The sequence below is a fragment of the Pan troglodytes genome, chromosome 16 (assembly GCF_028858775.2).
Source record: "Pan troglodytes isolate AG18354 chromosome 16, NHGRI_mPanTro3-v2.0_pri, whole genome shotgun sequence".
Lineage (NCBI taxonomy): Eukaryota > Metazoa > Chordata > Mammalia > Primates > Hominidae > Pan > Pan troglodytes.
Genome location: NC_072414.2, coordinates 71,502,397 through 71,524,680, shown reverse-complemented (window position 1 = coordinate 71,524,680; position 22,284 = coordinate 71,502,397). Strand labels below are relative to the sequence as shown.

At 44.1% G+C, this 22,284-nt stretch overlaps 1 long non-coding RNA gene and 1 pseudogene across 1 annotated transcript in view; both read left to right on the top strand.

The window, feature by feature from the left end:
* The window catches only part of LOC100609426 (transcription factor Dp-1-like), a 39,169-nt pseudogene extending 18,871 nt beyond the window's left edge, over positions 1–20,298 (top strand).
* The window catches only part of LOC104002394 (uncharacterized), a 336,523-nt gene that overhangs the window by 250,708 nt on the left and 63,531 nt on the right, over positions 1–22,284 (top strand). The window lies entirely within an intron of this gene.

The window sequence follows — 22,284 nt, the reverse complement described above, 5'->3', positions numbered from 1 at the left end:
CTAACAAAGAAATGACAGCTACAGTCAGGGTTATAACTGGGCTGAGCCTGCAGTAGTCTCTAGTCTGCTCTAGGAGCCAAGTGCTTTCTGCAGGGGCTATCCCCTTGAGTTACATGGAGACACGAAAGGGACCACCTCTGCCTCCTTCACAACCCTGAGGGCAGCAGTTATCTTTGCTATCTTTCCAGGGATACATTAGTGTTTTCGATTTACTGTCTAAGCTAGAGTGAGGTAATTGCAGAGGATTCCATTTGGCCTTTCCACAAATGGCCTTTCCATTTGACTGTCACTCCACAAGCCAAGGACCCAATGGGGCTGTTACATGTACTGCCAAGCGTGTCGATCCCAATCATACACTCGGGCACTGGGGAAATGGTCACAGTGTGGGTCCATGGATCCAGTGGACCTGCTGTAAGCTGGACCTGGGGCAGAGAACCTCTTATTTCATAACCCCCTTTCTCCCCATTCTAACAGCAGAGCCTTGATGGTGTTTTGGGTCTCTGGGTATCAATGTCAGCTGTGACTAACAATCCTGGAACTCTCTGATCCTTCCCCTTCCTTTATACAGCTACCACAGTAAATGTCTATAAATCCTTTTGTGAAAGGACTGGATGATTCTTGGGTGTGTACACTTGCCAGAATGTTGTAAGGTCCTTCCTTTTGGGGACCTAGCCACCTGTTCAGTCAATGAATTTTCAGTCTGAAATTTGACTTGGGTCCAGAAACTAAGCAAAGGGCTATGACATTTTATTGGGGCAACTTCTATCAGCCTACTGGTCACCTAGTCTCAATTTCTTCTGCTGCTATAAGCTGGGCAGTGCCCTTATCGGCTGCCCATCTATTAGATCCCTCAGAACTCCACAGTCTATTATGGGTCATAGTCCCTTAACCGCCACTCTGTCCCTGCTGGTCATTACAATAATTGCAATTCCTTGGCTTTGGGCAGTCTTGCCCCACTTCCTCTATTGTTTCAGGATCTAATCATCCCCGTTGCAGTCAGCAAGCCAAGTTCTGTAGCAGCCTCTTCTGCCATCACCTCCAGCCTGCAGATGGACTTGGTGAAGTGGGGCATAATCCTTATGGATTTGGTAAATACTGTGTTCACTTGGTCTTCCTATGGAATCTAATCCTCTACTGGGTGTTCCAGTGAAATGGGGGCAGAAGGAGTGATAAAATTGTAATACAGCCTCAAAAAAATGTTGCCAATCTTATGGGGTGCTCTGGAGCAAGTAGTGGCTATTACAGTTGCATCCTTTTGGACCAGAAAGGCCAGGCCTTTGTACCCCCACTCACTTAGTCACCAGGTGAGAGCTTCACAGGAAAGCATGTCTTGGGTCAATGGGGACTCTGCAGCAGAGGCAGACCCCGAAGGAGCTGATCATGCAGGCTGTGTGCTGACCACTCTCCCTGTAGGTGGGTGGATCCTTCCTGGAATGGGGAGCTGAGCAGTGCATCTCTGTGTCTCCTAGTCTTTGTCCTTGATGATGTTTCACAAGCCCCCTGGGATATGCTAATAATGCCTATATTAGCCATTCCCCTAGAATTGTCATTGTGCTAGAAATGTACAGAATGCCCAGGGCCTCAAAGGTTTCAGAGTCATGGTTGGAGAAATTGCAGACATTTCAGGACTTTGTGTTCTTGGAGATAAACCTGGAAAACTCTTCCTTTCGCTGGTCTGGCATGAAAACTTGAGCCTTGGGATTAGAGCAGAAACCATACAATAAGGACATAGTAAGGGTCAGAAGTTCGGGCAGTGATCTGTGGGCACGATGGAGCCACTAAAGGGTTTGGAAATCTGGAGTGACATGTCTGGAGGTGTGTTATCAGAAGGGTTTTTCAGCAGCTTGTGTGGAAGATGGAATATAGGAGATAGGTATCAGGGGACCAATTAGGGCACCATTGCCATGGTTCATGTGAGAGATGAGCACCTGGACTAAGATGGTGATGGGGCGGGTGGAGAAGAGGGAATGATTTGAAAAACATCCAGGTGGTAGAATGCCAGGACATGCCTACATGGAATGTCACATGACAGGGAGGGGTGAGTCATGAATTCTCCAGTTTCTGCATCTGGGCACATTATTTTAACAGGCTCACTTCCCAAAGCATAACAGTGCAGTCAAATTAGAGAAAGGATTCGAAATGTTTCTATTTCAGAGTAATAGGAATCAAAGCAAGGAGGATTGGCAAACTGTTGGAATTTTCCTAGGCTGTTTTCATGTCAACTGTGACTAACAATTCTTCGTCCCATCTGCTCTTCTCATCCTGGGATTTCCTGTCCACCAGGCCCCTGCTGTCTTATGTGCCCTTTCTCTGAAGCTTGGGTTTCTCCTACATTCTGGGGTCCACACAGCTGACAGAGGGGGCAGGGGTCAAATACACACTCCAGGTCTTCTGATGGTCATGTTCAGTCCTAACTCCAGTTGCCTTATTCTTACCCATCCCACACCACCCTACTCTAGCAATGTGACATGACATAGACTCATGGTCCATACCTGCTTAGATGTTTCTTCAGGATTTAGGATTCTGACCAAAAGCCCCTTGGTTTGAGCCCCAGGCTTTAAAGGACCCCACTCTGGCTCTCATCTGGCTATACCTCTTTCCAAAGGGCAATGAAACTGAGTCCCCCTCCTAGATCATGGGCTAAATATTCAGGGCCTCAGAGTCTGCATCTAGGGACTGTGTGGTTCTTCCCTGGTTCTGTCCTCCTGATCTGTGTACCCCTAAGTTTTTGGGGGGCATGAACAGGTTACATGTGCAGACAGGGGTGTGCACACATGTGTGTGCAAGGCTTATCTCAGTGTGGAAAGAAGCCCAGGGTAGAGGTCGAGGAGGGTGAGCATGAGCCCAGGACCTCCATTAGTGTGCTTGTTCTGGACCTTGCAAATGTTAAGGATAGGCGTGCCCTAGAGCCAGGCTTCTCCTCTTTGGCAGTATTGACATTTGGGGCTGAATAATCCCTTATTGTAAGAGGCTCTCCTGTGCATTGTAGAATGATTAGCATCATCCCTGGCCTCTACCCACCAGATGCCAGTAACGCTGCCCACCCCAATCACAACAATCTAAAATGTTTCCAGACATTTTCAAATGTCCTCCGGACTGGGGAGTCAGAGGAGGCAAAATAACTACCAGTTGAGAACCACTGCCCTAGAATGACTAGTTGGGTATAGCTGGTTGGACCTAAAATTTCTAATTCAAAAGACCTTTAGGACTTGAAAAAACAAGTGGATTACCAAAAAAAAAAAAAATTTAAATGTGTACACAACTTATTAAATAACTTCCTTTGGCATATGTAAGCAAGATATAGTAGTGGCAATCATGTGCATTGGTTAGGAATTGCTGTCAGTGCTGTGGGTACCGGGAGAGGTGGCCAGTTATTCTGTCCTGGCCTTGGTTCAGGACATCATCTGTCTGATTGAACTCCTGTGAACCACTGTGTTGCATTGTCCCTGGTTGCGCCTTCTCGGGTTCCACTCTCATCCTGTTGTACCCGCCACAACCTATGGGACCCTTCAGTCTCCTGCTGCATTTCTAACCTAACTTGACTTGGACCCCAGTGATTTTTCTCTTCTCAATCATAGACCAGAGTGACTTTGCTTCTCTTTCTCTAAGAATTGCACAAAACCATGCGGTGCCAAAGCCCCTCCCAGATCAGATTGCTGAGCCAAGGATTGCCTGAACTGAGCTATTTACCAGCCTTTTTTTAAATCTTAGGAGCTTTTGGGCTCCTGGTGAAAGGCCTAACAGAAAAGCTCTTTCCCTGCACCACAAACCTTTTTATTTAAGATGTGTTATGGTCTTTCCTGTGAGCATTCTTATAGCAATGATGGAGCTGGATCAAAGGGTTTACACTTCCCCAGACGGGGACTGCCCCTTTATTGCTTTTTTATCCTTAGGAAATACTTGTAAGTGGTGCTTTTCAGGGAGGACCAGAAAGTGGTTCTTCTTCCTTCTGGTCCTCCCAGAAAGAAGCCACTTACAAGAATCTCCTTGTCATGGCTTGTTGCCCCCACCCTGGGATTACTATTGTCCTGACTGGAATCATGAACATCTCCCTGGTAGAGCTTCCTCTTGCTAATGACCCCTTGGGCCTGCTCTTCTGAGCTTTGGGTGGCATCACCTCGGGGAGACAATGTCTGTCTTCCTCAGTGGTAACACTCTCTGCCCCCACCCGCCCCCAGCCACCCAGGACCTATCTATCTATGCTACTTGAAAAGCGGACACTTATTCATTCTTTATAAGCTCCAGGAAAGCAGAGACAGTGTATGTCCTGCTGTAGACATGACTTTTGTTCCTGGCACGCAGCAGGCTCATGGTAGACTCTGATGAGTAAATTTACTAATATGGTGAATCCTTGGAGGTCTTATCTAGAAAAATGCCTTAACAAATAATACTGGATAGAATTACTTTGGGTTTTAGGCCCTGCTTCTAGGCTCTTATAATAGACTCTGCAAGACTCAAACCAATTTGGCTGAATTTTAAGACAGTGATGATGTAGTAGGGAAAATATCATTTATTGAACACTTACTGTATATAGGCTGTATTCTAGGTGCTTTACATACTCTGCTGGGTTCAATCCTCATAGCAATCCTACAAGCAAGTATTCTCACCTGCATCTTAGAGATGAGACAAAGGAGACTCAACAAAAGTTAGAAACACAGTCATTGTTACAGTATAAGAGGCAGAGTTGAGATTTGAACCCAGGACCATCTGAGCAGCCTGTGTGATTTTCCGTCTATACTGCTGTTTCCATGACTAAGCAGAGGGAGCCACTGGGGGCAGACATGGGGCCCATGATCAGAATGTTCCCCTCTCACATTCAGTGAGGACGTGTCTGCTGCCTATGGTCCACCATATCCAAATAAACTGTAGCTGTTCCCTCTATGTAGATAATGAAGAAGAAGAGAATGCTATAAAATAAATAAAACTGACATTGAAGCCACACTGGTGGGCAAGGCCTACACCAGGAAGATGTGGAGGAAGGTGAACCCTATGAGTGAGTTGGAGGAAAGCAGGTACAACCAAGCTGCGTAGATCCACTCTCCTCAGCTACTTGTAATAAAACATAGAAAGCTGGAATTTGTCATCCTTTCAAGTGGCTTAGCTGGTCCTTGGTTTAAATACACATAAAAACAATGCCAGGAAAAGAATGCAAGTAAACGAGTGTACGGCTCCAAACTGGATCAGCTTGTCGTCCCATGGTCGTCTTGTGCATTTAAAAATCTTACTTCCTGCCGGACGTGGTGGCTCACAGCTGTAATCCCAGCACTTTGAGAGGCTGAGGCGGGTGGATCATGAAGTCAGGAGTTCAAGACCAGCCTGGCCAAGATGGTGAAACCCCGTCTCTACTAAAAGTACAAAAATTACAGCATGCCTGTAATGCCAGCAACTCGGGAGGCTGAGGCAGGAGAATCACTTGAACCTGGGGGGCGGAGGTTGCAGTGAGCTGAGATTGTGCCACTGCACTCCAGCCTGGGTGACAGAGTGAGATTCCATCTCAAAAAAAAAAAAAAAAAAGAAAGAAAAAAAATTCTTACTTCCAAGTCTTTTTAATCTCATATTATTAAAGGAGATATCTTGTAATTAGCATTCCCTCAAAAGCACATCAGCCTTCTCATCCTTGAAGAAAGGTTATTTAATTAATTTGAACATACTGAGAATCAAGTTGTTAGAAGTACAAGAAAGCAATGCCACAATTGGGAGATCTACATGGTAGGAACTCCTTCAGTGTAACAGCAAACTTACTCTTTGATAAAACTTACTCTTTGATTTTCTAAATGAGGAGCCCCAATTTGTGAAGACCGTTTCTGGATGGCCCACCGAGTGCTAGCTCTTTCCACATCCTTTAAATTAGCTGTCTCATTTCATTCTCACAACAGCCCTTGCATGGAGGCATTATTTTCCCCATTTCACACAAGAGAAAACTGTGACTCAGGAATTTGCTTAAAGTCATGGAATTGGTATGTAAAAAAATCTAGGATCCTACTACAGTCTATCCAGTTCCAAAGCCTAGATGATCCCAATCCTCGCTGTATTCAACAGCTTGCCTCAAATTCAAAGCCTAGAGACCTTAAGTGGACATGTGATTTGCATAAATTGCTTAACTCTTTGGGGCCAGCTTCCCCAAAATGTAAATTGGAATCCTGGTCTCTCCCTTCCATGGAAGTTCTGAAAATTAAAAAGTGGGAGATAGATATAGACGCATTTTGAAAAATTATAAGCCTACATTATAAGCATAAAGAGGTACTTTCATTTAACAATCAAAGGGAATTACATTTCTCTCTATTCCATCTAAGTTTTTAAGTATTACCAAGGCTTTTCAGTGTATCTATATTCTTGCTATTTCATTGACCTGGAAAAATTTCCCCCAAATCTACCTTTCTATCTGGCAAACCTTCTCAGTTTTTTAAGCCTCCATTTTCAGGCACTGCCTCCTTCAGGAAGCCTTCTCTGATTTCCCCACCCCTGGCCATAGTCATAGTACCTGCTACACTGTGTTGTGTCTGCATTTTCACACATTAACTAGACCTAGAGATCTCCCAGGGCAGGGGGCATGGCCTAGTCTCTTCTGTCCTGACAAGGAATAAGACATATATTGCAATGCTTCAAAGACATTTATGGACCTGAACTACATTGCGTGAAACCCTCAAGTCTGAGTTCCTCAGACAAACTTTAAACCTAAACCCAAGAAACAATTATGCTGCATCAGGGAAAACCACGTTGAACTGAAATAAGGCCAGTGAAAGCAGTAGCTCAGCTCTGCTCCATTCAGCGAGGTGCTCCCACTTAGATCACTTCAGGTAGGGTGGGCCCCCATCCCGGGAGCATTCCTGTGAAGCAGGACTTTCCATTTTAAAACTTGGTCAGTTCCAAGCTTACCATGCCTGAACATTCAGTACCAAAACTTTCATTGTCAATTGGGACAAGTTGTGCACCCAAACCCCAGGTCCAAAGACAACCCGGCTGGGAGTCCAACTGCTCTTGCAGTCAGTTTGTCTGTCTGCCAAACCAGGACACAGGAAGCCTCAGTCTCACTACTACAGGATGACGTGGGCATCAGAAACAGGGGCTGCCGCTGTCAGAGCTGGGGACAGAGACCCTGCAGCCTGGAATTCCATTGCTCGTACTTGGAGTGCAGCTCAAGGCAGCTCTCTGGAACATCAGCACTATGGGGATGATCAGCTCCAGAGCTGTTGATTCAAGGCTGGGAAGGTTTCTGAGATGCCACTTTGCTCTGGGATTTGGCAGCAAGGAAAGACCTGTTCTGGGGTTGATGAGCTCACAGCAGAGGCATGGCAATCTCAAAGATTGGGGAAATTCTGTGTGCAAAAGGAAGGAAGGTGGGCAGAAGTTGGAAGAGGAATTTTGAAATGTAACTTGGATTTGGGGAAGGGATGTTGAGAGGTAAATTCTGAGAACAGAGCAATCAAAGGAACTGGGGAGTGGAGAAGAGAATTCTGAGACTATAACAGGGTTGGAGAGTGGAAAGAGGTATTATCTAGAGCTTAATTAGCAAAACTGGTAGTCTGTGAAGAGCAGAGTCAGGGTTGGAAAAGCGAAGTCAGAATTCCAGGGGAGGCTGTCTGAGGGTCTAGCTCACTCTATTGCCAGCAGAAATATCTCTTTAGACCAGGATCGCTCAACCTCAGCACTATTGGCATTCGGGGTCAGATAATTCTCTGCTTGGGGGAGCTGTCCTGTGCATTAGCAGCATCCATGGCCTCTACCCACTAGATGCCAGTGGAACACCCTCATACCAGTTGTGATGATCGAAAACTTCTCCAGACATGACAACTATCTCCCTGGGAGCAAAATCTCCCCCAGCTGAGGATCAGTCGTAGATTGATCGTGGCCACCTTTACCTTCTCAAACTCTGTGTGAGCTTTGAGTATATCGCTTTCCAGCTCTGAGGAGCAGGGCGGGACATGGGCAGCCTCTTGGAAAATGTCTTTCATAAAAGCTAATCATTGGGGCTTTCTGGCTTCTGTGCTGCACTGAGGTAATTAGGGAATGGCCTGGTGAGCAAAGCTGCAGCGTTTCCCTGTTGGGAAGATGGTACCATGCAGATCTGCTTAGATGCTTGCTATTCTGAGAAGGGCTTGGTTCAGCCAAGGCTCTATTTACATCTTCAGGTCCCTGGTGAGGCTTTGCTAGAGAGCAGATGGGGGCTGTTCTCCTGGAGGTAGCGAGTGTCTCAGAATAAGAGTGGAGACCACATGGGTGGAATAGAGCAGCTGGCTGGCTCGCAGTTGCATTCTACCACAGGGCTAATGAATGCAAGCCTCTTATTCCTTATGGCTCAAGATGGAGAACACTTTGATCATTGTGGGCCTTTGTCCTGATCGTTTTGTTGCATCTTCTTCAGACCATCTTGGTGGGCAAATGCTAGATAATGCAGAACAGAGGAAAGGAGGCAGAAACAAGGGGAGCAAAAGACCCCCATAGTGAGGATTTCTTACCCAGCATCAAAATCTGTGCTAAAGTCAGCAAGATACACTAGAGCATAAAGGATCAAGCATGTGCCCTGTTGGGAAGATAGGGAATGAGATGGGAACAGCGGCCGTCAGAGCCCCACCCGTGTCTCCTCAGCTTTTGCCACTGTGGTTCACCACAGCTGGCTTCCCACTGGCAGCATCTGCATTGCTCTGCCCGAGGGTGGCAGGGCCCATGGCAAGCCACAAGTCCTGGCGAATTAGTATCTGTCTCCAGGAGCCCTTACCTAATGACTGAAGTCAGTTGGAGTATAAATACCTCAGCTCTCTTGCCCCTTTGGTGGCATAACTCTAACGGGAGTAGTCTACACTGGCTTCCGTGGTTCTTCATTAGCATTACGCTCCAATTATCCACAGTAGTGTTTTGCTTGAGAACACACTCTTTATTGGCTGCCTTTTCTTCCCCTTGTTTCAGTTCCTCACTCTCTTAATGGCATTTCCTGGAATCACTTCTTAAATTAACTGTCTGTACTGAAACCCTCAATTTAAGGTCTGATTTTGAGGAAACACAAACAAACACATGGACAGAATGCTATTACATGACACCCTGGTGCTTACTTGTTCCATGGATGTGTCATGCACATAGAGGGGTGCACAATACAATGTCAAGTACATCACTGCCACACAACACATGTTGAACTATCACAGTCATTGGATGGCCATCTTACCAGTCTCATGGAAAATTTAATTTCCTTGAGTTTGATTTTGAGATAGGTTGGCCTGATTTCTCATAGCTAATGTAAATACAGGCTCTGATTATAAGGAATTTCTGTAGATCTGTGCATTCTCATTTGGATTGGCCTTATATTTTAAAACAAATTTTTAATGTGTTCATTTCAATTTATACTGGCATACAATTCTTGCTGCTGCAGTGAAGATTGACATAATGGAGCTAATACAATCTCTTGTTTTAGAGTTGACACAAACAGAAGGGTTGACTTTGGGCTAAATCTTTATCTAGATCCCTGCTTTTTTGAGAAGTGCTTGGATTTATCAGCATCAGAACCCTTATATTTATATCTTAGAAAATTGAGATTATTAAAAGCTTTGAGTAACATTTATTAACTCTATTTCTCTTTATTAGCCAAAAAACCCCTATAATGCATCCTTTGCAATACACAAGGGTTAAGGTTTTTTAATGATTCAATTTTTAAAAAAAATTTTATTTTATTTGTTATATATATTTAAGCTGTACAACATGATGTTTTAATATACATAATGAAATAAATACTGTAGTCAATACAATTAACATATTCATGACTTTACCTAGTTACTTTGTGTATGTGTGTGGTTAGGAACACCTGAAATCTACTCTTTTGGCAATTTTCCAGTATACAGTACCATGTTATTAGCTCTAGTCACCACACTGTACACTAGTACTCTAGTTATTCATAGTACATAACTGTAGCTTTGTACCTTTTGACCAACATCTCCCCGATTCCTTACTTCTCCTCACCCCTGGTAACCACCTTTCTGTTCTTTGTTTCCGTGTATTTCACTTTTTTAGATTCCACATATAAGTGAGATATGCAATATTTTTCTTTCTGTATCTGGCTTATTTCACTTAGCATAACGTCCTTCACCTTCATCCATGTTGTCATAAATGGCAGAATCACCTTTTTAAAGGCTCTACAATATTCCATTATGTATTCCACAATTCCTTTATTCATTTATCCCTCGATGGACACAGATTATTTGCCTATCTTGGCTATTGTGAATAATCCTTCAATGGATATAGAAGTGCAGAGATCTCCATGTGGTATTTCTAATTTCCTTTCCTGTGGGTATATACCAAGATAAAGAGATTGCTGAATCATATGATTGTTCTATTTTTAATTTTTTGAAGAACCTCCATACTGCTTTCCATAATGGCTGTACCAATTTACATTGGCACCAGCAGTGTACAATGATTTCCTTTTCTCCACACCTTTCCCAACACATGTTATCTCTTGTCTTTGATAATTGTCATCCTAACAAGTGTGAGATGATAATATCTCATTCGATTTTTTTTTTTTTTTTGAGATGGAGTCTCACTCTGTCACCCAGGCTGGAGTGCAATGGCATGATCGGCTCACTGCAACCTCTGACTCCCAGGTTCAAGCGATTCTCCTCCCTCAGCCTCCTGAGTAGCTGGGGTTACAGACACGTGCCACCACGCCCGGCTAATTTTTGTATTTTTAGTAGAGACAAGGTTTCACCATGTTGGTAAGGCTGGTCTCAGACTCCTGACCTTGTGATCCACCCACCTCGGCCTCCCAAAGTGCTGGGATTACAGGTGTGAGCCACCGCGCCTGGCCGATAGAGATCTCATTTGATTTTAATTTGCATTTCCCTGAAATGTAATGATGTTGACCACCTTTTCATATACCTATTATCCATTTTTATGTCCCCTTTGGAGAAATATTTATTCAGGTCTTTGCCCATTTTTAATCAGGTTATCTGTTTTCTCATTATTGAATTGTGTGCATTCCTTATATATTTAAATATTAACCCCTATCAGGTATATGATCCACAAATATTTTCTCCCAATCTGTTGGTTGCCTTTTCATTTTGTTGACTGTTTCTTTTGTTGTGCAGAAGCTTTTTAGTTTGATATAGTCCCACTTGTTTATTTTTGCTTTTGTTACCTGATTTTGGTGTGATATCCAAAAAGTCTTTAATGATTCCCTTGCGTAACTTCATGCCAAACCCAAGAAGAAATCATCAGAATACTCTACCTCTACTTACCGACCTCACTTCAGCTACCTCATTACTGGCAGATATGGCTGGAATTTTTTAAACAACCATAATATTTGCTAATTAGTTTCCAATTTTAAAAAATGCATGCTGTTGTAGATGTAACCTAGATCTTAGTTGAGAATGCCAAGATTTAGAGAAAATTAGTTCAACCCTCTTATCCTGTATTTGTGGGAATTCCAATGAACTTCTTCAGATTTCTGAACATTCCCAGGGACATAAATTCTCATCACTTCTGGCTGTATACTAGTAATCTACTTTAGCTGAACTTTTGTTCTCATGAGCTTCTTAACTTCCCATGGCTGGCATCTTCCCTGCTCTGCACAGATCCAGATAGGAAATCTATCTCCTGTTCCTTATTTCCAACAAAAATTCACACAAGGCCATTTTTGTGTGTGGTGGACTTTATCAGATGTTTGGGAAACAGAAGGGGTTCATGTTACAGCAAAGTAAACAAGTTTAAATGAGGATAAGTCACTAGAATGTTTGCAGGAAAAGAAAAATGAGGATGCCTTTTCTTCTGGTGACTCCACACTGGGGAGTTTTCATTGGCAACTTTTCTCCCACAATCCTGGTTTCCCGTCTCCTGCCATGATGCTCTGCTCTTTCTTAGTTCACTAGATGTTTGTCTCCTTACTCTTGGAATAGGTTAGATTATTGTTTGTCAAATAATCTGTTTCCCTCTCTGTAGGGAGGTGCCTCTTCCTCCAGGAGGTTGGAATATCCTCATTCTGTTTAACGCAGGAGTAGCTTTGTGACATGCTTTGGCCCATGACACGTGGCTGCAGGGGATGAGGGTAACATCTGGGCAAAAGCTTGCAGAGCCAGGGCACGGGTCATCGACTCTTCCTCCTTACCCTGGTGACTGTCAGGGTTCCAGAGAGAAGCAGCTCTGGGAATCTAGGTCCGGAGTGCAGATAGCGGGGAGCTTATGCGCTAAGTGCACTGATTAATTCTAGTAAGATGTCTGGTGTTTTTTTGGATTTTCTTATGTGATCATGTCGTCTGTGACTAAAGACAAGTTTTTTCCTTCCATTCTAATTCCTTTATCTTCTTGCTTTAGTGACTATTTAGAAGTGATTTAGAAGCTCCAGGGCAGTGTCAAATAACAATAATGGTAGCAGGCAACTCTAATGCATTCCCAATCTCAGGGGAGAGATCCATTAAGCCTCCCGTAGGCTTTTTGTAGATTCCTTTTATCAGATTAAGAAAGTTCTATTCTTAGTTTTCTAAGTATTTTTAAACATAAACATAATAAATTTCATCAAATGCCTTTTCTGCATATATTGAAATATTATCTTTATTCTTTAATCTATTAAATTGGTCAATTATAATAATTGATTTTTGGATGTCAAATTAACCATGCATTGCTGAAATAAAAAATATTATTTTTATACATCACTGGATTTGGACTACCATATTTTACTTAAGATTTTTGCATTTATATTCATAAAGATATTGGCTGATATTTGGTATCTCTTGCGATGCCCTTCTTGGTTTCTTATCACATTTTTCCTGGCCTTATAAAAGAAGTTGGAATTCTTTACACCTGGGCTTGGAATTTTCTTTCTGCAAGTCCTTTATTTTCTTTGGGTCAGGTTTAGTGAATTGTGTTTTTCTAGAAATTTGTCCATTTCTAATTTTTAAATCTATTGCCATAAATTCTTCAACTAACCTTTTATAATTTTGTTAATGTTTGTGGGATCTTCTGTGATGGCTCCCTTTTAATTCCTGATTCTGGTCTTGTGCCTTCTCTCCTTTTTCCTTAATCAGCTTTTCTTTGGGGGTGGAGAGTATATTAGTAATCTCTTGCAGCATAAAAATTACCCTAAAACTCAGTGGCTTAAAACAATAATCTTGCACAGCTTCCGTGTGAGGGAATAGATTCTAGAAATGGATTAGCTAGGTGGTTCTGGCTCAAGGTCTCTCATGAGGTTGCAGTCAAGATGTCATCTGAGGCTACGTTCAAGTGAAGTCTTAACTCAGGCTAAAGGATCTACTTCCAAAGTAGCTCACTCACATACCTGGCAAGTTACTGAAATTTGTTGGCAATTGCTAGAGGCCTCTTTTCTTTACCATGTGAACCTCTCTATAGGATTGCTTGAGTGTCTTCACAACAGGGCAGCTGGCTTCCCCCTACAAGGGATCCTGGGAGGTCGGGCAGATAGCCATTTGTTTTTCTGGTAGATTCTTACGAACTGGGTTCTTTATGGGGGTTCAAATCTCTGCATTAATATGCATTTCCTCTCCCTTCCTGCTTATCTGGTCCCAGCTTCAGGGCTGCCACATCCACAGTTGCCTCTGAAAGGCAAATGCCCACAGGGATGTGCAAGGAGAGCTCCTCCAGAGGGTTTGAAGCCAGGTGTGAATGTCATTGGCCAGAAGAAGTGGTCCCTGGCAATGCTGGTCTCAGAATGCCGCCTGCTGTGTGGCTTCTCAGAGAGGGGGAACTGGTTTGTCCAAGTCAGGCTCTGACTAAGCAAGGCCTCAGTGACAAAGGCCACCACTTATTAGGTAGCAACACTGTACCAGACACAGGCTCACCTCCTGCATTCTCACCACAACAAGTGAAAAGAAGTGAGCATCCTAACCCCCATTTTTAGATGAGAAAAGTAAGGCTGGAAGAGGTCAAGGAGCATGTCTAAAGTTGCATGGCTGGTAAATGACAAAGTCTAGACCAATGCAGGTCTGGGTGAGGCACCACCTGTTACAGGTACAGATGAAAAAGATGGACAGAGATCAGCACATGCTCTGCCTCACCCTGGTGCCTGAGCCCTAGCAGAGCAAGACAGCATCCATGGCCTTAGAACTTCCCCCACAGGATCCAGGGCGAGGGTCTTAGGAGAGAAAAGGGCACTGCCTTCCCAAGCCCACTGTCTACTACCCCACAACACATCCCTGGGGGCCCAGGAGAAAGCCAGGTCTATGGCCGGGAACCATTAGGCCAATGAATGACTCTTGCCCATTGGCAGACCCTTGTTTAGGGACATAATTGTTCTTCGAGGGAACACCAGTCATCCCAGGTGTGACAGACTGAACTGTGTCCCCCTCCCAAAAGATATTGAGACCCTAAACTCCACTACCTGTGAAGATCACCTTATTTGGAAGTAGTGTCTTTGCAAATGATCAAGTTAAGATGAGATCATTAGGGTGGGCCCTAATCTAATATGGCTGTGTCCTTTTATAAAAAGGAGAAATTTAGACACAGGGGTAGATACAAATAGGGAGACACCCACACACAGGGGGAGCGCCATGGGAAGATGGAGGCTGAGATCACGCTCATGCAGCCATAAGCCAAGGAATGCTGAGGATTGCTGGCAAGCTACTAGAAGTTAGGAGCAAGGGCTGGAACAGAGCCTTGCTCTCAGTCTCAGAAGGAACCAACCTGTCAACACCTTGGTTTCAGATTTCTAGCTTCTCGAATGGTGAGGCAATAAATATCTGTGGTTTAGACCACCCAGATTGGGGCACTTTGTTATGGTAGCCCCAGGAAACTAACGGAGTCCTGGGATTTGTGTCTTCGTCTCGGCCCTTCAGCTGGATCTGATTGAGAGACCTCAGTAGCCCTGGTGCCATTGCCTGACTTGAAGGGACCCAGCATTGCTATGTAGGGCCAAGGGAGGCCAGAAAGACATGACCCTGCCCCAGGACAGGGTCCTTGCTGTGTTAAGAAGGCATAGTGACTCATCTTCCAAACAGAGGGGTCCTGTCCTGAAGTGCCCCCACTGGTGACAAAGAGCCAGATCAAAATCCAATTGCACTCTCAAGTCTGCCACAGGAGAGAATGGTGTTTGTGTCCTGTGCTGCTCCAGTGGCAATTAGCGTCAGAAGATTAGGTTTATAATGGCCCATTCATTTTCTCCACTCATCACTGGTGTCTGGTGGAGAATTGGAATTTTTAATCCACCATGCTCTAAGTGAATGCATATTGAACTGTTTTGACAGCTTGGAAATTTTGTTGCAGATTCTTGATGACTTCCCATGTCAGGATCAATTTGCAGCCTTGTTTGTTCAGTTGATTAGGTCCCATCCAATTTTCTTGAGCTAAAATTTCAGAGGATCTGACATCATACATCTGTACCATGGAGGGGTGGAAGATAGGAATGGTCCCTGCAAGACTAGGGTTGAGGTCTGACATCCAGAACCACTGAACCTGCTATGAGTCCTCTTATTTTTGCTCAAGGAACAAACAATAAGCTCTCTACTAAAAAAAAAAAAAAAATGCCAATATTAACCATAATGTGAAATCTCTAAAAATGCAGCCTTTGCCCGGAGATTGTTTGAAAAGTCAGTGAGAACATATATAGAGCTTCTAGCTTGGGCTGCATGTAGGTAAAGGATAAAGGATAAAAGAACTTAGGATGGTCTCACTGGTTCCATATAGTTCCCAGCCCTACAGTTCCCCATCTATAAGATCTTGGGCCAGTTACTTATACTTCCTAAGTTTCCACATGACTAACATGGAAATAATAGTAATAGAAACCTGATACAGCTGCTGTGAAGATGAAATAAAATATTACATAGAAAAGTTATTTGATCGGCTGGGTGCGGTGGCTCACGCCTGTAATCCCAGCACTTTGGGAGGCCGAGGCAGGCAGATCACGAGGTCAGGAATTTGAGGCCAGCCTGACCAACATGGCAAAACCCCATCTCGACTAAAAATACAAAAATTACCCGGGCGTGGTGGTGGGCGCCTGCAATCTCAGCTACTCAGGAGGTTGAGGCAGGAGAATCGCTTGAACCCAGGAGGCAGAGGTTGCAGTGAGCCAAGACCATGCCATTGTACTCCAGCCTGGGTGACAGAGTGAGACTCCATCTCAAAAAAAAAAAAAAAAAAAAAAAAAAAAGGAAAGTTATTTGATCAGCGTCTGGAGTGTAGTAAGCATGAAATGAATGTGAGCTTCGTGGCAAAGTTCCTCATGCAAAAAAAAAAAAAAAAAAAAAAAATCCTTTTCCTCTTCACCTTCTTTCTTCATCTCCTTCCTTCATCTTCTATGTTCTCTGACCTCTGTCAGAGAAAGTCTATGAGTACTATCTAATATAAATATAATGTGAGTCACATATGGAATTTTAATTTTCTACCAGCTATATTTTAAAAAGTGAAAAGAAGCAGGTAAAGTTAATTTTGGTAATGTGCTTTATGTAAAGCAATATATAGAACCATATGATTGTTTCAACATGTCACTGACAGAAACATTATTAATGGAATAGTTACCTTCTATTTTTCCTACTCACTCTTCAAACTCTGGTGTGTATGTTATACTTACAGCACATCTCATTTCAGCCTGGCCACATCTCAGGTGCCCAATTAGCCACATCAGGCGGGTGGCTAGGATGCTGGTTAGCACCACTCTAGATCTCCTGGAGCTTGTAATTTCCCTAGAAATTTCCCACTTGCTGCACCTTGTTCCCCAGCCTCCCTGTGAGTACAGTTCTCAGATGGCCCCTGAGTCTATGATTCACCTTTCGCCCCACAGACAGACTTGATCAGAGCACCTATGTGCCCCAGAAATCTTGCTCAGAGGCCCCTCCACCATCCCTCTGGGGAGAAACTTGCCTTGCCTTCCTGCCTTGACCCAGACCCAGAAGGGGATATCTGGGGGAACACAAGGTCAATGGGCAGGCCCCTGAAGTTATTTTGCATAGCTTTGAAGGTTGCTCACAGACAGACTGTGTTGACTTCCATGGATTATGCTCTGTGTCCCACAGAGGCTCTTGGCCTTCCCGAGTGGACATTGGAGATTATGCTGGCCTGCCCACGCCATGGCCTGGCTTCTGCTCAGGTTCCAAACTTAGTTAGGGCTTCTAGAAGGCAGGCCGTTTGCATCTCTCTTTGAGATGATCAGGCAGGTCAATAGGTTAATTCATGGCTACCATTTAGTGGCTACCATCAGTGGCTGGCCTTCTGCCCCAAAGGAGAACCCCTTCAGGTGACAGCCACCTTTCTTCTTGACCAGGACCACCCTTGGATCTGAGAGCCAGGAGTGGGAAGGGAGAAGTGATGGGTGGGCCCGCTCTCCTTGTCATATCCATGTTTCTGGGCAGAACTCCAAGAAATCCAGCAACTCCACATCTGAGCCTGGCTTCCAGGTATATTGGAAGGTGTACTTGTCAAGGTGGAGGCTAAAACATGCTCTGCTTAGCACTTTGTCATCTGAGTTTATAACTTTTAAACATTTAGGCATACAGAGTGTGGCCTCCATTTGTGTTCTTGCTCTGGGATTCATCCAAGTTAGGGGGCTGGGCTGCTCCTGGCTCTTAAGGACAAACTGCCTTGTGTCATGACCCCTGCTCCTCATACACCCACATCCATATGATGGGAACCCGCTGTCGTCTGCCATGATCGGGCAGAGCCATGGTGCTCTATGACAGTGCTTGGCCTGGCCAAGTGGACACTGGAGTTTGTGCTGGCCTGCCCACTCCATGGCCCAGCTTCTGTTCAGGTTCCAAACTTAGTTAGGGCTCCTAGAAGGCAGGGCATTTGTATCCCTCTTTGAGATGATCGGGCAAGTCAGTAGGTTAATTCGTGGCTATCACTTAGCTAAAGAGTACCAACATGCTCCCTCTCACCACATGTCAATCTCCTGGACTTCTTGTGCAGAGGTGACAAGGAAACATCATGACTCCCTGGTGTGAATAGAGCAGGGGAATCAGGAGCTTCCCTATGAAGCAGTTGCCAAGGCAGGAAGTGTCGTTCCTGCAACAGGCTCTGCCTCCCACATCTGCTTTTATGTGCTTGGTTACACAGCTCACTCTGCAATCAGATATGGGGATCGAGATGAGTAAGACACCATCCTGGCTCTTAATGAATTCATAGTCTCGTGGGTGGCATATGTGTAAAATAATTACTGTCCACTGTAATAAGTGCTGTGATAAAGGTTTGTTCAAAATGCAGAGAAAACTTGGGGAAGGGGTGACATACGCAGGATAAAGTTTAAAAATGTAAATTTTACATGTAATAATGAATATTATTTACTATTCTCTTGGTTGCTAGAAATAGAAACCTTGAGCCAGCTTAAGGCAAAGGGTGACCTTATTACACTAAGAATTGAGTGGAATCATGCAAATGGAGGGAATCATACATCCCAGGCGAGGATGCAGTCAACCTTAATGGGCAGACTGGAGCGGCAGGAAGATCCGGCTGCTCTTTCTTACACCTCCTTCTCAGCAGAGCTGCTTCATGCTTTTCTCTTGCTGTAATCCGGCTTTCTTTGTCTTCCAATTCACATGAAGGGAACTGACCACTGGTGATAGTTCCAGACACAGAGAGCAGCCAGGCTGATATTTAAATGTCTTAATTCAAACTTGAAATTCATTAGAAAGGACTTTGACTCAGTGTGAATCAGATACAGCCTGAGATATGTAGCCATATTGCATAATCATGGGTCCTATTGTATGCACATGACTCCTCTTTTGGAAACATTAAAGATGGAGGGCTAGGTGCAGTGGCTCACTCCTGTAGAACCAGTGCTTTGGGAAGCTGAGGCAGGAGGATGGCTTGAAATCAGGAATTTGAGACCAGCCTGGGCAACAAAGTGAGAGCTGTCTCTCCAAAACATTTTTTTTTTACTAGCTGGGTGTGGTGATATGAACCTGTGGTCCTAGCTGCTCTGGAAGCTAAGTCAGGAGGATCGCTTGAGCCCAGGAGTTCAAGGTTGCAGTGAGCTGTGATCATGCCCCTGTACTCTAGCCTTCTAGCCTGGGTGATAGCGAGACCCTGTCTCTAAAAGCAACTAAAAAGTTAAAAAATTAAAAGATGAAGGAGAATAAAATCATGCCATCCTCAATTGGAGGCCTGCTTCTGGAAAAACAATAGAAGGTGGGTGAATCAAGTAATAGATGTTCACTACCTTCCACACCTTGACCGACCAACTCAAATGCATGCACGTGCATGTTCACATGTGTGCAGATACACACAGATCCTTTCCTCCCACACACCCAAAGAGGCCTCTGCTCAATTCTATTCACCAAGATCCTTTTCCCCAGTGGGAGAAAACCTAAGGTCACATCTGGCAATGAATTCCAATGTGACGACAGGGAGTCTCTTTTCCACGTTCACAGTCTTTGGAGATTACCCATTCCTCCACTCTCTTTCTTTTAAAGGTGCTTTGGAAGAATAAGGAGATCAGAGGGAGCTCCCCAGAGTTCTCAGACTTCTTTGACTTGTGATCGCCATAAACCTCCAGTTTTCTGATCAGGACATGACATTTAGCTTTGACTTTCACTTCAGCTTTATAAAGAGGATTCAGTGGCAAATTTGACTCTTGCAGCTTGGTAAGGAATACAGTTATTTAACCCTCAGCTGACTCAGATTTCTGTTGACATCCATAAAAGGGCTTGTTCAACATAACTATATGCATCCTAGGCCTTGCTCAACAAAACTACATGCACCCTATGCTATTCTCTCTCAATTTTTATGACAGATATCTTGGACTGGAGCTTCTCTCTCATCATGTACTATAAGGGCTGTAAGAAGTAACTGAAACATGCTAAAATCATGGATTATTACTAGTGAGTCAAATCCCAAGAGAAGATAAGCAACAGTTTTACTAATTATGTCACTGTGGCATGGCAAGGATTGCCAACTCTTCAGACAAGGACAGAAAGATGAGCAAATCCCTACTTCTCTCCTCTCCTCATCACAACTCATTTTCTCTGACATTCTTGTAATTGAAAATCTCCACTCCTAGCAGCAACTTCTTTATTTGGTAAGTTTCATTTGATCAGCAATAACAGAAATGGGCCATGGATAACTTAAAAGTGACATTTACTAATATAAGCAACTGGATAATGACAGGGAGTCCAAGGAAGAACTCAGCAGCCATGCCCTGAGAAAGGCAGGGACCTGGAAAACGCAGGGCTCTTGGCTGAAGGCATTCATGAGTCTGCACCCTAATGGGCTCTAAAATGGCTCAGGCAATGGCATTCTGGTATTGTGACTGTCAATTCAGGATTCAAATGCTCGGCAGAGATTATCCAGTGAAACAAGCATTAGGCTTCCCTTCCAGAAACCTACGTAAGTACTAAAAAGACACTATCAAAAACGAAAACTCCAAAAATAAAACAGCTTTCCAAAATACTGCATGCCAAGGAGTCTAGTCTGAAGACTACACCTTTCCCAGTGGCTGTGTGTATAAATGTGTGCATGCATGTCAGGAGAAAGAGAATGGGTGGAAAATTAGCATGGAGGGGTAGCTAGGAGGTGTCAGGAGGGTTTATTGAGAAAAAATGGAAATGAAAGCTGACTTTGGAAATTAGAAAGTATCTCTTGGCAATGCTGAAAGGCTTTGTTGAGTTTGGAGGCCACACATCTGAAATTGTTACTAATCTGCATGGTTATGCAATTTTCTCTAGCATTGCTCAGAAGCCAAGGTATCGGATTGGAGGAGGCAGGAAGTTGGGTGGATACAAGTTTGTGTTTTTCTCAGCAGGTATGACGGAGGAAAGAGGGTGAGAATTGAATGCATTGTCAGGGAAACAGATCTTAGTGTCTAGAGGTCAGGGTGGGAAATGAGAAGAGAGGCTGAAAGTTGAGACAGTCAAGGGTCAAATGCCAGAGGTCCTGGTTAGACTAAAGGCGAGGTTTAGTGGGAGTAAGGGAATCTTATGTAAGGGGTAAAATATTTCAATAGGCCTAGACATGGACAAAAATAAGTAGACTTGTATTTATTTCTAAAATAGCCCTGAATTTCTGTCTCTGACCCTCTAGCCACCCTCTGGAAGACATCTTCAGGCAGACGTTCTCAGAATATTCAGCCCACTCTTGAGATTGATCAGTGGATTCAGGATAATTAACTCACTGGAGTCCAGTTCAAAATTCCATCTCAGGCTCTCCTCTCTTTTCCTCTGGTAGATCCCAGCACCTGGGAGGCTTGTTTGGTCAGAGCAGTGGTGGAAGTTGTGATGACTGCCTTCTGTATCAGTTTGGGCTGACATCTGTGACCTTTGCAGCTATGGTGACCTTGCCCTTTGTGGTTTTCAGCTCCAGCCTGGCTCCTGGTTGGAGTGGACTGGTAGGAGATAGCACAGCATCTTCCCTTGGGCTTGCCAGCTGTATGCATCTCCTTCAACACCTCCCAAATAGTGAGACTGTATCTTGATTCTTTTATTCTAAAGGCAGGGGGCAATTTTAAGACACCAAAGACAGAGTTTTCAAGTGCTGTTTCTATCCCTTTACGCCCCACTCAAGACAATGGCAGAGCAGCATTCAGCAGCCACTGGCCCCATTTTCAGCCCTCTATTAAAGGTGGAATCTTTCCATGCATCTCAGCTGTCCTGGACCCCAGGACTTAGCGTCAGTCTCATGTACAGAGGGACAGAAACAATTGTGTAGATCCCCAGTTTGCAGCCCGATACTGCATTGTGACACAACTGAAGGACTGCTTAAAGCTGCAGCACAGGGCTGTGTTCTGGCCTCTTGTACTGTTCCCCTGGGGCAGAAACAGTAGCTCTTGCTGGTATTCAATCTCAATTCGTTTATGTCACTAGAGGCAGGTTTAAGGATTAGGTACAATCCCAACTTTATTATGTCACTCAAAACATGAAGGATAGATTAATCTCTATCATTAACAAAAACATTAACAGCAGGAAAGCATACTTTGAAGACAAAGAGAGACTTCTCATATTATTTTGACAAACATTTTATATACTCATCTCTTCTTGCAATATCTATAATTTACCTTTTGAGAAGGCACATGGAGCCCTTGGTGTAGCTCATATCATAGTCTCAGCTCATTTATTCCATCCGTTTCCCCTGGAGAGAAAATAAATGCATGCAAAAGACTTAAGTCATCTTCATTTTCAGCAAGTTCCAAAGCAAGCAAGCATGTACTGTCAGGGTGATGAGGTACAGTTGTCTTTATGAACATCAGTGAGAATTTGGCCCACAAAGGAGATCACGACCTCTCAAAGTAGCACTGCAGCCCTTTCCTGGGGAGCTCCGGTTACTTAGCCAAGAGGCTCCAGGGCAGCACATGCATTCTTTTTCATTTTCTACCTCCACGGCTCTTCACTCAGGGCCCTGGGGAACTTTGGCATCATTTTACAATGTCTTCAACAT